General features: G+C 55.6%; 1 protein-coding gene across 1 annotated transcript in view; it reads right to left on the bottom strand.

The window, feature by feature from the left end:
* Positions 1-3,126: 3,126 nt before the first annotated feature.
* Positions 3,127-15,903, bottom strand: part of LOC310883747 (uncharacterized protein) — a gene marked incomplete at its 5' end in the record, with an annotated part of 35,370 nt that continues 22,593 nt past the window's right edge. The window contains 2 exons of the mRNA XM_083804560.1: positions 3,127-10,194; positions 11,763-13,635. The remainder of the gene's footprint in view (positions 10,195-11,762; positions 13,636-15,903) is intronic.

Below are 15,903 nucleotides of genomic sequence, written 5' to 3'. Positions count from 1 at the left end.
CCCATCCAGAGCATCCCCTATCCAGAGCATCTCCATCCCAGAGCATCTCCATCCCAGAATATCCCCTATCCAGAGCATCTCCACCCTAGAGCATCCCCTATCCGAAATACCTCCCATCCCACAGCCAAGCACTGGGATAACCCCTCTGGCTGTCCCACCCTGTCCCCTTTCCCCCTCGAGTTTTGCAGGAAGGCTGGGCAGCTTCGTCACTGCTATTTGCCAGCGTTTCCCCTTAATCCCTGCAGCAGTGGAAGGAAACCCGGTCCCGGCGCCTTCCCCCTCCCTCCCTCCCTCTCCCCAAAGCAATCTGTGGTTTTGCTACCAACGTGAGAAATTTTCACCTCCAGCGAAGGTGTGAAACTTGGCAGTTTTGTTCCCTCCGAGGGGAATCGCAGCCTTCGCAGAATGCAAACAAACAAACAAATGCAAATTAACCCCTAAAAAAGCATGTTTTTTCAATACGCATCTTAACCTTTGCCACAAATTAACAAATCCAGCTGGAAACCCTCAAGATTTATTTTTCCCATCCAAACACACAGCTGCTTTTCCCCCAGGATGCTGGCGGAGGTGAGAGGCACCAGGCGGCGGGTACGGGATTTGGGCGGGGGACAGAGCCAGGGCAGAGCAAGCCCCGAATGCAGCAGGGCAGGATTTGTGAGTCAGGGAAGGATTTGTGCGTCAGGACAGCCCAGCTCCCCTCTGAGACCCAACAAACTCATTCCAGCATGGACCTGGGTATCCTGGGCAGGGCTTTTCCCAAGGTGCCTGCAGGTGATGAGCCAAGTAGCAGTGGGGATGTGGCACCACGGGGCTGGGAGCCCATCCAGAGGAGAGGGACAACCCGTCCTCCACCCAGCAGGATTCATCAGGCACCTCCACACCTTCACGTGCATCCAGGACCCATCTGATCCCAGCACCACCCGCCAGCTGCTCGCCCCCCGTTCCCACCACCGTCCCCCGTGGCCCCCCTGGTGGCCCCGAGCGGGACCTCCCGGCGCAGGGCTGGCAGGATGGCAACGTGGCGGCGAGGCCGTGGGTGTCACATCACATAAATCAAGCTCCGGAGCCTTCCTATTTAACACACTCTTCCCCTTCGAGTTGTCAGTGAAACCGTTAATTAATTAGCTAATCCCGCCATGAAGTGGATTCTAAATGGGTCTCCCCTCCCTTCCCCCCATTTAGGTAATTACTGCTGAGGGAGCTTTTGTGAGAGTAATTTTCCAGCAGGGACAGCCCCGGATGGCTGAGGGAGATGAATTTGAAGGGGGGGTGGGAATAATAATGCAAACGGGCGTGTGGGGGGGATAAAGGGCTCCTCCTGCAGGGTGCTGCGCTCCGGAGACCCAGCTGGGGCCGGCTTCTCCTCCCGGTGGTACAGGAGGACCACAGCCCTCAGCCTGAGGATGCTGCAGCAGGAGAGGCTCGCGGTGGCCTCAGCAGCCTGTCCTCACCACCAGGCAGCGAGATCTGGGTGCTGTCATCGTGCCAAGGTGATTTGGGTGCTGCAGAGAGTCCCCACGCCCCACCACCTCTCACACCTACAGCATCCTCACACCTGGTTTTAAAGCATTTTCCGTAACAAGGCTAAATCCCAAAGCCTTGAGGGTTTTTCCCAGCCAAACAAAGCAAAAGGTGATTGGGTTTCAAGGCTGAGCGGAGAAATACTCAGCGGTCCTCAGGGCAGCAGCTCTCGGGGCATTTATTTCAGAGTCAAGGCAGCACCAGGAGCAGCGTTTCTCCTTCCTATCTTGCTCTTTCCATGCCCCTGAGCAGCTCCAAACCCTTTTTTGTTCTTCAGAACCTCAAACCCGGTCTCCAAGCGAAGATTTTCAAAGGCACGCAGAGTTTCAGATCCTCAGTTTCATGTCCACGAGTCGTGCCGTGTCCAACAGAGATACCGCACGAGTGGCGCAAGCCCGCCCGCTGCAGCCGAGCGCCCTTTGAGCCGCCTCGCATCGCTCACAGACGCGTTCAGAAATCAAAGGTTTCATCTGAAAATCATGGCTCGGCTGGCCTTTGGGTGCCAAAAAGTCGATACGCCCAGTGCAGCCACAAATATACCCGCCCTGCACCCATCCAAAGTGCCCCAAGCATTTGCTCATTGTCACGGGGCAGGAGAAGAGGTTGTGGGGAGGTTGCTCCGATTTGAGCAGGTGCCTGCAGCTTGTCTGTAGGGGAAACGTTTCCGAGAGTTTAGGATAAGCGTCCCCATCCCCTGAGGGGTTCCCTGAGCAGCCACCCAGCATCCAGTTCCCCCAGCTGGAAAATTCACATTTTCTCCTCTCCTTTGCCACGTGCAGATGAAGTCGCCCTGTGACACCCAGCAGGGACGTCTCCTCCCTTCGGTCTCTTGCTGCACCCCACAGTGGGCTCCCAGAAGCAGGGATGGTGGAGACGACTTCTCTCTGGAGATGTGATCAATGGGCTGCTACAGCCAGGAGAACTTTAATACCATTTTCCCCTACGTCTTTCCCCAAATACAGCTTGGAGAAAAGAGGGGTACACCTCTGCGCCTCCCCTTGCCTTCTGCTGCTACAGCCGAAGCATCCTTTAGGACTTCCCACCCTCATCTTTTTGTATGGATCTTTCTCCTCCAGCTGCCCGCAAACAGCCTGCCAGGGACTGCCCTTGTCTGCTGTCTCCTCCCAAGGAACAGCCCAAACCTCACCGTTTTTGCATTGCAAACTGGGGACAAAAAATGTCCTGGGGCAGCCCTGAGAAATGCCAGAGGTGGCTCTGAGCTGAGCTGGGGATGGGACCAGCTCTGGGGCTCGTGCAGGAGAGAGGCCCCCAGTAATGCGAAGGAAGAGGTCAGAGCCCATGAAGACCACAAAGGATGTTTCACAAGTTGTCAGGGACAATCTGTAGCCTTTCTGCTTTGAGAGATAAGGCTAAGCTGTGAGGCTGAGCAGGATGCGGTGGGGCGATGGCTCAGAGTTGGGGTGTTGCGTTGGGAGCTAAAATGACACGGGGCTTACCGACACGTCTGAAGGATGCTGTCTCGGCTGGAATGAGATGGTGCCGTCCCCTCACCAGAAGTGCCCCCGTGGCAGGCTTGGTCCCATCAGGAAGGTACATGGAGAGGGGGAAAAGAGCACAGACCAGTTGTTACCACGTCTGCATCCCTCCTCCAGCCACAACCCAGTCGCCAGAAGCTGCTCCCGCTGCAATCTGTGCCTCCCCTCTCCGCCTCGCTACGAGCGAGTGCGGTCAGCTGGAAAATTAAGACCTGGGGTTGAACCCGGAGGGGCAACGAGCGGGGCTGCGGGGACAGGGAGCAGCCAGAGCAGCCCCCTGGCACCGCGGCGCCAGCCCCGCTGCCCACCCTGCGCCCAGGCGGTGCCGGAGCCGCGGTAAATCACCGGCGACAGCTCCGGCGGGCACGGTGCTCGCGTGCCTGCCCGCTCCCTCCCGCGTGCAGCTGGCGCGGGCGGAGGTCCAAGGTCAGCTAAGTGCTTAATGGGCCTCCCGCGAGGACCTGCGCTGAAAGGCGGGCGAGGAGGGAGCATATGTCACCGCCGGAGCTCCGGGGCTGCTTGGAAGTGACAGGAGGATGCTTCCCATGCGGATAGGCGAGCACAAGGGGTTGCTTTCCCAAGCCTTTTTCCCCGGGAGCGCAGCAGGGACCTGCAGGTCCGGAGGGTGGAGGGACACCCAGGTGCCCATGGCACGAGGCTGCCCAATCCAGGTTTTATTTGGCCAAGGAGGCTGAGCAGGAGATGGACGAGGTGTGGGCATGATCTACAGCACTGGCTCCAGGTGTGAGCAAGAGAAACACAGAGGAGACAGCACCCAGGGGTGAGCTGCCTGGCCAGACCTCCGTGGTTGTTCCCTTGAAGTCTCCAGTCCAGCATACCTGGGTCCAGGCAGCCCTGAGCATCTCCCAGTCTCAGCACCGCCGGTCAGCACGCCTGCAAAGCGAGTTTCCATGCAACCAAACACAAACGCCTTCCCGAGCTCCTGGCCGAGCCACAAGCAGAAATTAACGACGATTTCAGCAGGATATCCTCACCGCTTTGCCAGAATTAAGGGGATGTTACGCTCTGGCTCGACATTTTGGAGCTGTTGAAACGTCCTGGCATCTGGGTGTTTCCTGTTAGAGGTATCGATCTCTCCACGACCACACTATTGCATCCTGCAGTAACTCCCTGGTAGCCGATGACTCCCCTCGGCAGGAATATTTCTGGATGAACACAGGGATTTTTCAAGCAAGAAAAGTGTTTCCCACAGCTGCAGCAAGAGGAAACGCAGGGGCTGAGCCCTGTCCCTAGGAGAACAACCGGTTACAAGCAACCGTCCCAAAGCAAACGAGGTGCTGCCCCCCTCCTGCAGCCAGGGCCGCAATTCCCAGAGCCTCTCCGCAAAACCTCTTGCCTTTCCCTAAGGGGAAAAATATTTCTGCCTCTGTCCCACGCCACCTTTCCCCCTTACACCTCCACACTCATGACCACGAAGCTGCAAGCATTGTGCACGCACAGCATCATCCAACTCAAGCCCGTTATACAGGCACGGGTGGCATTGGGGTGAAGCTCTGCCCAGGTTTGCTTTTCCCCCCACATTTGAGCACCAGGAGAGCTTTGCCACAAGGGATGCTGCTGCTGCCCCCCCCTGCGCCCCCACAGCTCCCCAGTCTCGCAGCTGGTGGCCGGGCACCGAGGGCTGGTGCCCAGCAGCACGTCCCGGGGGGGGAAGAGGGGGGAGAGGAGGCCCCTGGGGACGTGGGGTACGAGGTTTGCTTTCACAGACTGAATCAAACGTTGGGAAGCCGGTGAATTAGCAGTGTTTGCTGAGCAAACGCTGCCGGGTGGGGACAGGCAGAGGAAGAGTGTTTAAGCACACAGTCCTGTATTTGCTAGCAAACATCTCCAGCTCCTCCTCTCCCTCCCCTGTGCCTCCCCGAGCTGCTGCTCCAACGAGGCTGGGAGATGCCTCCCAAGGCAAGGAGGGCTGAAATGCCCGGGGAAGGGAGACCGTGTGGAAGAAGCATTTTTTGTTTTGTTTCTGCAATCTGCCTGCACCAGAGCACCCAACGGCGTGGTGGTGGTGGATTTGGGGTGCAAAATCCCACTTGGGGGTGGACTTTGTTCAAAAACTACAGTCACCACCAACATAGTACTTCCCTTCTATGTGCTCTGGAGGGGAGGACACTGAGGACATGGCAAAGCATAGGACACACAGCAGAGGTTTGGCATCACTACAGAAGTTAGTGAGTGCTCTTCAAGGCTTGGGGTGCAGTGGCAGCAGGGTAGGATTGCTTCTTGCAAGCTGAGGTAGGGAGCTTCTTGGCCCTGCTGCCTCATGGTGTTCTGGTGCTGATCTCAAACCCCTCTCCTGGCACAGCCCCAGGGGGAGCTGATCTGGGAGAAGTTACCAAGCTTGTTCAGGAGATGGTCCAGCAGGCAGGATTTCATGTGCTGGCCAGGGGTTCATTGGGATTCAGCATACAGGGAGCTGCTAAAACCTTTCTCTTGGCTCCGAGAAGTCCAACATTTAATCTAGCCTGCACACCATATGCAATCTTTGGTGATCACAATCTGCTTGACCAGATCTTGCTTATTCCTTGGACTCAGACCTACACCAGACCTGGAGCACACCTCTACCAGCCACCCGACCTCCTGCTGTGACACTCGGCTCAACGGACAGGGCAGAACTCGAGAGCCCATCCCTTTCTGACATCTAAACAGGTCCTGATACACCTCCTCTGTATGAGCTGACAAACAGGGCTGGCTTCCCACCCTGAAACTCCTCCCAGGTGCCAGGAGGAATTTCATGGACCTGTTGATGCTCCACATTGCTCTACTCCAAATCTTCTCCCGTTGCTGGCCAACAACTGCAAAAATGCCACAGCCAGGTCGCCACCTCCATTCATAAAACATCCTCCCCTGCAACTGCTGGACTGGCTTTTATGGAGCTATCTTAATGCTCATTCACCCTTTGAAGGCCAGGTGCTTAGCCAGCAGCTGTGCTGCACACTGCTGCCTGAATTACTCATCACGGGCAGCGCATGCATCATTCATTATTAACTGCTCCGTGTTCACCCTGCGGCTTCATCCAGTGCCACCGCCGTGGCTGCAGGAGGAATGCAGCCGTCCGTGAAAGCAGCAGCACCCCTCACGTCTACCTCTGGGGGATGGCACTGCTTTTTGGGGTGGTTGGTGGCACCGAGGTGCCTCCAAGAAAGAGCCCAGCCCTGCCCTGGTATCCCCGCAGCACCCCAGGGGAGAAGGATTAGAGACAAAACGTGCGCAAAATTAGTCCCCAAGACATAAATTACAGGTGGCGAGAAGCCTTCAGCTGCTATAAATCAGCAAAGCCTCGCCGAAGTAAGTGGAGCAGTGCTGATTTACGCCGCCTGGCAGCTCGGGCCGGCCTTTGGAGCTTTGTCTGGGATTAGTGGGAGGAATTGTTGGGGAGGGGAACACTCTCATTACCTTGTCCCGCTCAGCGCTTTGCTTTTCTCCAGTGCATGTTGTTGTGGGGAGCTGGATCTAATTAGCCATTGCAGGAAATGCCTCAGCTTCTCCTGTCCCCCACCGCTCAGCAGGGGAGGGGGGCCTAATCCTGGCCAACGTGGGAACGAGCCCTGATGCAGAAATCGGGGCCCGATCCCAACGTTTGCTCTGCAAAACAGCATGGGCACACGGAGCCTGGCTACCTGGGGGGGCAGGAGAGGGGGCTGGAGACGTGCTACCTACAGCACAGCCTGGTAGGGGGAGGCCTGAGCCCCCAGGGCTGCCCTTAAGCAGAGCTGCAGGGCTGTGGGTGGGACCCCAGGTGAGGCTGGTGAGGGTAATTAGTGCCTTGGAGGACCTGATGAGGTTTAGCTCTGCAGCATGTGATTCCCTTCCCTTGAACTGAATTTAGTCCTTTACCATCAGGTGTCACCTGCGATGTGACCCCCAGCAGACATTCGAATGCTGGTACCCAGCCTCCCCCCCCTCCCTTAACACCACGTTAAGGTTTGGGGTCTCTGAACGCAGAGGGGTGTGCTTGCAGATGGGGTCAGTGAGCGCTGTACAAGCCCTGGAGAGACGGACACGTGGGTGCTATGCTCTGCAGGTGCTGCCAACCCCTGGGGGGCTGAGAGCAGTGTTTTCAGGATCCTGGCACCCAGGCGGCACCAAGCTCCTCTGAGCCCACCCGTGCGAGCTCCAGGACCTCGCAGGAAGCCAGCCTTGTTAGTTTTGCCATCTCCCCAGTTTAAGGAGCCCTTGAGCTGAGCATTGGTAACCGGCACGCTCACACGCTGAAAATACCGTGGCAGTGGTAAATGCTAAAACAGCACGGGGACCTTCTCACCATGAGGATGGCTTTGATTCAGTGCGATGTATTTAGCACTGCGGGGCTGATTTACACCGAAGTCAGAAGGTGGGCCAGCAGGAGAGGAAGGAATTACCACCTTCCGCAGCAGGACCAGCACGGGGAAATATCTCCCTGTGCTTCAGCAGCCGCAGGTCGCAGTCTGACGTACAGGCACATCTCCCCTCCTGCTCCTGGAGGAATAACCCCCCAGGGTTACCGCGGTCAGCTGTGAGTTCTTGCAGACCAAACCTAAAACTTCAGGTGGGCAAAACACATTTCATGCCCACGGACTGACCCACGGAGCACCCCTGTTCACTGGTCTTGATTCCCAGATGCTGAATCTTTTACAAGAGCAAGGGCAGCCCCTGAAATCCCCATTGCCTTTTGAAACTTTCAGTTTTTGGTTATAAACTCTTCCTCCATGCTGATACGGGTTGAAATGAGAGGGCCTGTCCTCATGATGCACCTGGTGTTGGCATTTTCACTTGGAGCTGAGCTTCTCCCAGTTGGACACCTTGTGGTCCTGCATGATCCCATGGGGCCAAACATCTGCATGGGTCGCAGGGACAGAACCAGGTGCCCCGGGGCTGTTTCTTCCCCTGGCAGCTGGTGCCTGGGACTCGGGCAGGCAGTCCCACCACCATGCTGTCAGCACCCCCAGCAAGGTCTGCAGGGGGGGCTTCGCTGCCCACTGCTCTGAGATGTCCCACCTGTGGGCACTTCTCTCCTTGCTGAGCCGCCAAGAAGCCTTGACCTCCTTGTGGTGGCTGGTGGGAATGGTGAGCTGCTGGCCGTTGGGCTGGCCCAGTTCAGCCCACCCTGGGTGTCGAGCGGGGTCTCCAGCCCACGCACCTCCTGCTTTGTTCCTGGTGACATGAGAGGACCCATCCTAATGCTAGCTCCCAGCAGCTGGAGTGTTGGGTGTGAGGTCCTCTGGCATCCTCCAGTGCATCTCTCCTGAAGGGTTTTGCCCTATGTCTTATACCTGGAGCGGGACAGGCCATGAGCAAAGCTTCCTGGGATCAGAAAGTCAGGGGGAGCCGCAAATCTCCGGCACGGGGCAGGTGACACACGTAACGGCGCACGTACGCACACGCTGCTCCCCATCTCCTCGGGCTCCTCCTGCCTCTTCCATTTCTTTCATTCTTCTGAAAGGAAACTTCGCCATTCCTGGGCTTTGTTGGTGGCGAGGAGGATACTGGATAGAGTCTGAGAAAGTGAAAGAGGGTGCGCCGGGCTCCAGGAGGAGAAGGAGGGGAGAGCAGGAGAAGGAGGGATTCTCGGTATCTACAAGGGAATTAAAGCGCTTTTACTAGAGTGAAGAAATCATCTAAAGAATGGCAGGCGAACAAAAGCAGCAAGGCTATGGACAAGTCGTTCTGAATAGATCCAGATCCCCTTAAGTTTGTAACACCCCCTACACACTTCTTTTTTTTCCCCTTCCCCCCCTTAAGCCTTTGCTCCTCACTCCCTCCAAGAACAAATGCAGAGAGGAAAAAAAAATACTAAAAAACCCACGAGGGAGGGGAGGAGTGGAAGAAAGCTAAAAAAAAAATCAAATAAAATAAAAGGTAATCCTCAGCCACTTTGCCCCTCTGGGGGCTGCTCTGGGCCAGATTAAAGGTCCGGTGTGAAACCATTCTGCTATTCAGATGCGATAAGCAGGATTTACAAGCAAAGAGAAAGAGAGAAAAGAATGGGCGAGAGGAGAAAAGGAGAATTATTTGTGTCTCTTAATACTTGTTAAGCACTTCTCTTTTGCTAGACCAGACAAGACACAGCTATGCTCAAAGTCCGTGCACAATCCTGCCCGCTTGTGTCCCCCCCCCCCGGCTCCCCGCTTCCCCCTGCCCCCTCTGAAGCAAGCAGGCAACACTTTGTTGCTACTGAGCTGAAATTGGTCTCCTCTCCGAGCGGCACACAAAGAGAATGGCAATTAACCTTCCTGTTCCCTGGTGACAGCGATCTAATCAGCGCTGCGCCTAGGCCTGTGCCAGCCGCTCAAAGGCAAAGCCCCCGTGTTTGGGGGGGGACGGGGCGGCGAGGAGGGGGCTGCGGCTGCGCCCCGCACCGGGGCCAGGATGGGTGCTGGGGGGAGAAGGGGTTTGGGTTGCTTCCGTCGCTGAGGCTGGCTCGTACAGCCCTTGGAGGATGCAGGTGGAGGTGTTGGTCGGAGCCGCGGCCTCGAGGACGGAGGCCAAGGCAGCCTTGGGCTAGTGGTGGCCCACCGGGACAACATAGAGCCCCGTTGGGGCTTGGGGTGGCAGCAGGGATCCCACCCCAGGTGATGCATGCCTTGATGGTCCCTCGTGTGCCTCAGGAGGACGATGCTCTGGGAAGAAGGAGGGGAGGCCAGCCTCCCATCGCCAGCACTCCTCTCTGGGAGAGGGAGGCACCTGGGGGGCTTCACAGCTGAGAACTACATGCTGAGACCCGCAAATACAGGCCTTGGTTTTGAGACTTCTCCATAAGCTCGTAAGCTTTTTATTTTTTTAATGGAAAATAGGCTTGTTAGAAAAGCCTCAAACATCCTTCACAAAAGAACCACTACTCATCAGTGCCACTTTTCAGCAATCCTCCTCCACTCCATGTTTTTCCATTTTTGCAAGAGCTGAGGACGAGAAACAGCTAGCGTGTTGTTAAAAGACCAAGATATAAGTGTTGGGTTTGTGCTACTTTCAAGGGAGAAAAAGTGAACCTCCCAGAGGTCAGCTGAAAATTGAGAAGTGCTTTATTATTTTAAACCTCTGAAAAATCCAGCCGATGGCTGGTTTTCTAATTGTGGCCATGGATCCAAGTAACTGAAGCAGAGGTCTCAGAATCAGCCTTGTGCTTGCTGATGAGCCTGGTCTTAGATCCCAGCAACACAGGAAAATGACAGTGAGATGTCCTCTAGAAGAGAAAAAAAAAAAAATCCTTTTTCTTTTCTTGCTAGTTCTAAAGAAAAGAAAAAAAAGTAATCTTCAAAACTGTCAATGGAATTTTCTCGAGCAGCGAAATTCACCTGTTCCTCAAGTGCTACAACAAACATTTCCTACCACAGCTGAGCAGGAGGCCTGGGCCTCCACCTCAGGGACATCCTGATGGGACAGGGGCGTTATGGTGTGGCACTGACACCGCAGAAGCCCCTCCACTTTGGCTGTGCTTCCCTTCTCTTTGTTCCTAGCATAACAGTGCTCTTATTTAATATCTGGTGGCCTTTCTCCAAGACACAACATCATTTCAGGGATGAATGTGAACTCATACAGGAAGCACTGCCTAAAACCACTGCTTAAAACCCAATTCCCAACCATGTATGCATGGCGCAGAGCCCAAAGCTTCAACCCTGGTGGCGAGGGCCCTTCCCTTGGTCTTCTCCAGGGCCCAGCACATCTCAGGGCGCGCTAACATGACCGTATGGCAGCGCTTAGTGCTCAGAAAGGTGCCAACACCTGGAGCTGCCTAACCTCCCCGAAGGCCTCCCTGCTCAGGGACAGACCCCCCACAACCCAGGGGGGAGAAGAAGCCATGGCGGGACCCCCCCGAGCTGGCCTGGGGCCTGCCGTGAGGCCGGCCATGATGGAGGCCCAGCCTTCGGCCTGCTGCAGGGCTTCAGCCAGACGGGCACAGGCGTCTCCATTACATCGAAAGGAGGAGCATAATTGAGCCTAAATTGATTCAAACAGAGGCAATTAAAGCAAAACTCAGCCCCCCGCTGGGAAAGCAAAGGCGCGGCTTATTTTTAACTCATAACCACCACAACAACCACAGAAACGTAATTAAGGGGCAGCGTTACACACACACCCTTCAGCCCCAATGGCAGGCTGAGTGAAAATGACCCCCCTGGTCCCCCATCCCATTACCCCCCCGAGTGCCCAGCCCCATCGCAGCCAGCACCACGGACAGCCCAGCCCATACCACCCACCCCCCCTATAGTGCCCACCCCCCCCTCTCTAGGGCCACCTGCCCCCCTATAGTGCCCCCCCCGCTATAGCGCCCGCTCCTCACTTATACCCCCTGCCCCCCCTACTTATAACGCCTGCCCCCCATAGTACCCACCTTGCTATAATGCCTGCCCCACTATAACACTCAGCCCCCCCGCTATAACGCCGCCCTCCCCGTTATAACTCCCGCCCGGCTATAGTGCTCACAGCCCCAATTGTAATGCTCGCTGCCCCCCCCAGCTATAATGCCCACCTATCTATAATGCCCACCCCTGTTTATAATGCCCACCCCACTTAAATGCCTGCCCCTCTATAACACTCAACACCCTGTTTATTACACCCACCCCACTGTAGCACTTGCCCCTCTATAACACTCACCCCCTGCTATAATACCCCCTGCTATAACACCTACCCCACTATAATGCTCACACCCTACTTACAACACCCACCCCACTATAACGCCTACCCCACTATAATGCTCACACCCACCTTACAACACCCACCCCGCTCTAACACGCACCCCACTATAACACTCACCCTAAATCCTCCGGGCTCTCCCATTTTCCGGCCCCAGAGCTGCTGCCCTGGCCCTCCGCTGCCCCCAGCTCTTCCCCCAGCCCAGGAGCATCCCAAGCACGGCTCCGTGCCGCAGGGCAGGGCTGGCGAGGTGCGGGAGGCATGGTTACATTGCACAAATTCTTCTCCTCTCTTAGGTGGAGACCTGGAGCGGGGCTGGATCGGCGTTGCTCCGTCTGCAGAGCAAACAAGAACCATCAATTAGAAGTAATTACCACCCCCTCCCCATAACTTAAGAGGCTAATATTAGGCTTCATTTTTAAGAAAGGTAATTTGACAGCCATAAATTACAATTATAAAAACTTCATTAGAGTCGGTAGCAATCCATCCACCATTGTTCTAATTACACACTGTAGGAGTAATGAATGCTAATGGTTTAATGTACAATAATTACCACAATTGAAAAATAATAATAATACAGAACAACCTCAGTTATCCAAATGTCACGGGGGACGTGGAACGGGCTGGGGTAATCGTGGTTTCAGATAATTGAGGGGCTCTTCAGCATGATTAATAGGTGTCGCGACCTCTGCGTGGGGAACGAGGAGCTTTAAGCGACGGCAGCGTGGTAAAGTGAGGCAAGGCTCGGGGCAGAGGGGAGAAATCGGGTGTCTTCCGTCTTTGTTTTGGATTTTACGAGATATTTTAGATGTAAAGTAAACGTATTGTTTTGCAACCGAACTGTGCCACCTCCTGATGAGTTTCAGGTGTGGTCGGCAGGGTTTGAAGCAGAAATATGGGACCTGGGCTCTGAAACTCGCTCACACTCAGTCCAGTGTGAGAAGCACCGGGAGGATTTGGCGTGCCGGGCAGAGCACGAGAGGCAGTTTCGCCCCCCTGCAGCACAGCAGCAGCACAGAACTGCAGGAATTTCAGGTGGGAAGGGACCCCAGGAGGTCTTTAACCCAACCTTCTGCCCACAGTAAGCTTGGCACAGGGCTCGGGCTGGGTTGCTCAGGGATTTCCCCGGTCAGTTCCAAAAACCTCCAGGGACAGGGATCCCTCCAGCTCCCTTGGCCCCGGTGCACTGCTCATTCACCCCCACAGTGACTGTATTTCCTTACACCCCACTGGATCCTGCCCTGTTCCAGCCTATTCCCCTCTCCTCTCCTCCTCTCAGCACAGCCTGACCAAGCCCCCAACCTCTCTTCCCTCCAGCCCCACCAACACCATGGCAGCCTCCTGCCGAACCCACCCCAGCACTTATTTCTCAGCACCTTAGTCCATCCCAGGGGCAGAGGCTTGCTTTAGTCCTTGTTAAAACCCCACATCTCCTGCTAGAAAATTTCCATTCCCCTAGCCTGGCCGGATCCCCCTGCAGGGCTGCTGTGCCCCACGGCAGGATGAATCCCACAGGTTGCCACGTCCTGACCCTGCTGAGGAGCATCCCAGTTCATCCCCCAGGTCACACATTGCACGCCTCAAACCGATTGAACAGAGGAGCTCTCAGGACAGACCTATCTAGAATCTCCCTGTAACATAAAACAAGCCTACAACAAAAGGCTTGACCCCACCAGTCCTTTGAACGAAGCGCTCAGCTTGCTCCGACGTTTGATCCCAGTCGGAGGAGGTGGTTCTGGAAGTAGAGCCGTGGCATTTGCCTCGTTATCCTCCACGCCACGTTGTCCTCCAGCAGTGGGTCAGGGCATGTTACCTGGAGGTTATCTTGTCCCTCTGCCACCCTGTCTCTGCTTAGGTTGGGGCACAAAGTCAACCCAAAATAGTTCCAATGCTGGTCCGTCTGCAAGCAGCGTAGGAAGGGGTCTTCTCTTCACAGCAGGAAGGGGTTTATGATAGGAAATCAATCTGCTGTCTCTCCTTCCTCTGACACAGGCTGCACAGGGAATATGAAAAGCATTACAGACTAGGGGAAGACACTGAAGAAGAAAGAAATCAAGTCTCCAGAAGAGAGAACAAAGCATGTCTGCTGCCTCGTGAAACAAAACAGTGACCAGTGGTGCAGAACCACAGATCACTGCCGAACACTCTCCCAGCTCCTCAGGTCTGCCCAGTTAGGGATCCCAGCAGACCACCGATGGGTGCTGAGGAGCTTTGGGTGCTGATGAGCTTCTTGAGAGCTGCACTAACACCCTGCACGGATGGGTGCTGCCAGGGCTCGCTCTGCTCCCCAGCCTCGGTGGCTGGTGGGAGGGCCAGAAGATTTTAGTGACACGTTAAAACATCAGTTTTAGGGTTCTCCATTCTTGCCTCAATAAACAGCCCAGTAGGAAGGGAAACAATGAGAGAAATCAGGCTTTCCCATTTGTTTGCTCCAGGGATTGGAAATGCCACCTAACTGCTCCCTTCCCAGCCTTGACCCTGCAAGTGAAGCAACTTGATGAAAGCTTGTTGCCAAGACATCCCTAAGAAACAACAAGCCGGGGTCAAACCCAGGATATTGGCCCTGGAATTCCCTTTCCTACAGCCTTGACAAGGTTACAGAACGCAGAAAAACTCGCTGCCACTGCAGGGTGCACCAACATCCATGGGCACCCCCTTCCCACTGACCCACAGGCAGCCCAGCCTCCGTAAGCCAGCCCTAAGAGCAGATCCCATCCACAGCCTGACAGGGAACAACGTGCTCTTGGTGTGCTTCCTCTCTAATAGGATCCTAATTTATAAGAAAGCAGATAATATATCAATGGAAATTAACTTCACACTCTCCTTACACTGGCAGGTTGAGCTGCAGGTGAGTGCAATGTAATTAAGAAATTAAAAGGTAATTTCCACATATGCTTTCTGCTAATCTAGCTCAGCAATCATTTAATTTACAGCAGGGGACTGGCAAGGAGGCAAGCCAAAATAAATAAGATAATGCTACGTTTAATCGCTCGGCGCGACGGCAGCAGTACAGAGGGGTTTCGGAGCGGGGCCGGCGGGGTGAGGGGCGGTGGGCTGGGGAACCCCCTGGGGAAACTGAGGCACGGATTGGCCCAAACCAGAGAGCACTTCCACGGCACCAGAGGGAGGGATGAGCAGTGCCACCAGCTGGAGGGGGCACACGGCCACACGGAGCCCCCCGGTGCCGTGCCGGCCTTCAAGCACCGCGGGTGAAGGATGCCGGGCAGAGAATTTGGGCTGCAGGAGCACCTGGAGCCATGCATGCCACAGCCCCCTCAGTGGGGGCAGGCGCCAGCCCCGGGGCCTCAGCAGGGGATGCTCTCCATGCAACTCCGGCTTTTTGTTCCCGAGCCCCGCACCGTGTGGGGCGGGAATGCCTCCTAGCCCCATCCCCTCCTCCAGCCCAGCTCCCCCCCGATGCAGAGACCCAGATGCTTCCCCCCTGAGCGGGGAGAAGCATTCATATGGGAGCTTAATCCCCCAGAGACTGGGGACACGGGGATTACGGCCGACCTGGGGAGATGGGGCCATGATTCGGGCTGCTGAGGCAGGGAGGCGGCCACTCAGCCCCATCCGTGGTCCACCAGTGACACACGGACCTGCGCCGATGGCTTTGGTGACAGCGGTGACACCCCTCTGTCCCCCGTCATCAATAACTCATCTGGTGAATCTCCTCCTGCTTTTGCCGACCAAATTATTCCCAGCGCGTGGGGAGGTTATGTTTGTCCTCTTCAAGCGGCTCTAGAAGCGGTCAAATAATATTTGCCCAGCAAATTGTTAAACGGCAATTCTGCTGTCACTCACCGAGTCCATTATTCGCGGGGCACTTGTTTGCTCGCCCCGCCGCTCGCTGCCTGTCCCTGCCCTGAGGGGTGACCCAAGCCCCCAGATCCGAGCCTGGCACCTGCTGAGCCCATTCTGGAGGGGGCACCGGGGTGTGCGTTCACCCCCCGTGCTGGGAGAACCCCCTGCCTGAATTGGGGCAGGGGCTCGGAGCTGCCGACCCCAGGAGGGACTCGAGCACTGGCCCCAAGCGAGCTGCTTCCCCTCCTGGGATGAGAACCACCAGCACGGAGAGAAGTCGTGAGCAGAAAGTATGCATCGCCTTGAAATACTGCACAAAAAGTGGGGGAATCATTTACATGAATTGATATTTTTAATGAACAATCATAAAACTATTATTTTCTGGGGAAAAAAAAAAGTTTGTTTTCATTGCAACCATTTAAAAATGGGTTGGAGGATTTCTTGCTTGGTTGCGGTT

Source organism: Anser anser, assembly GCF_964211835.1.
Source record: "Anser anser genome assembly, chromosome: 18".
Classification (NCBI taxonomy): Eukaryota; Metazoa; Chordata; class Aves; order Anseriformes; family Anatidae; genus Anser; species Anser anser.
This window is presented reverse-complemented; position numbering and strand designations above follow the sequence as displayed.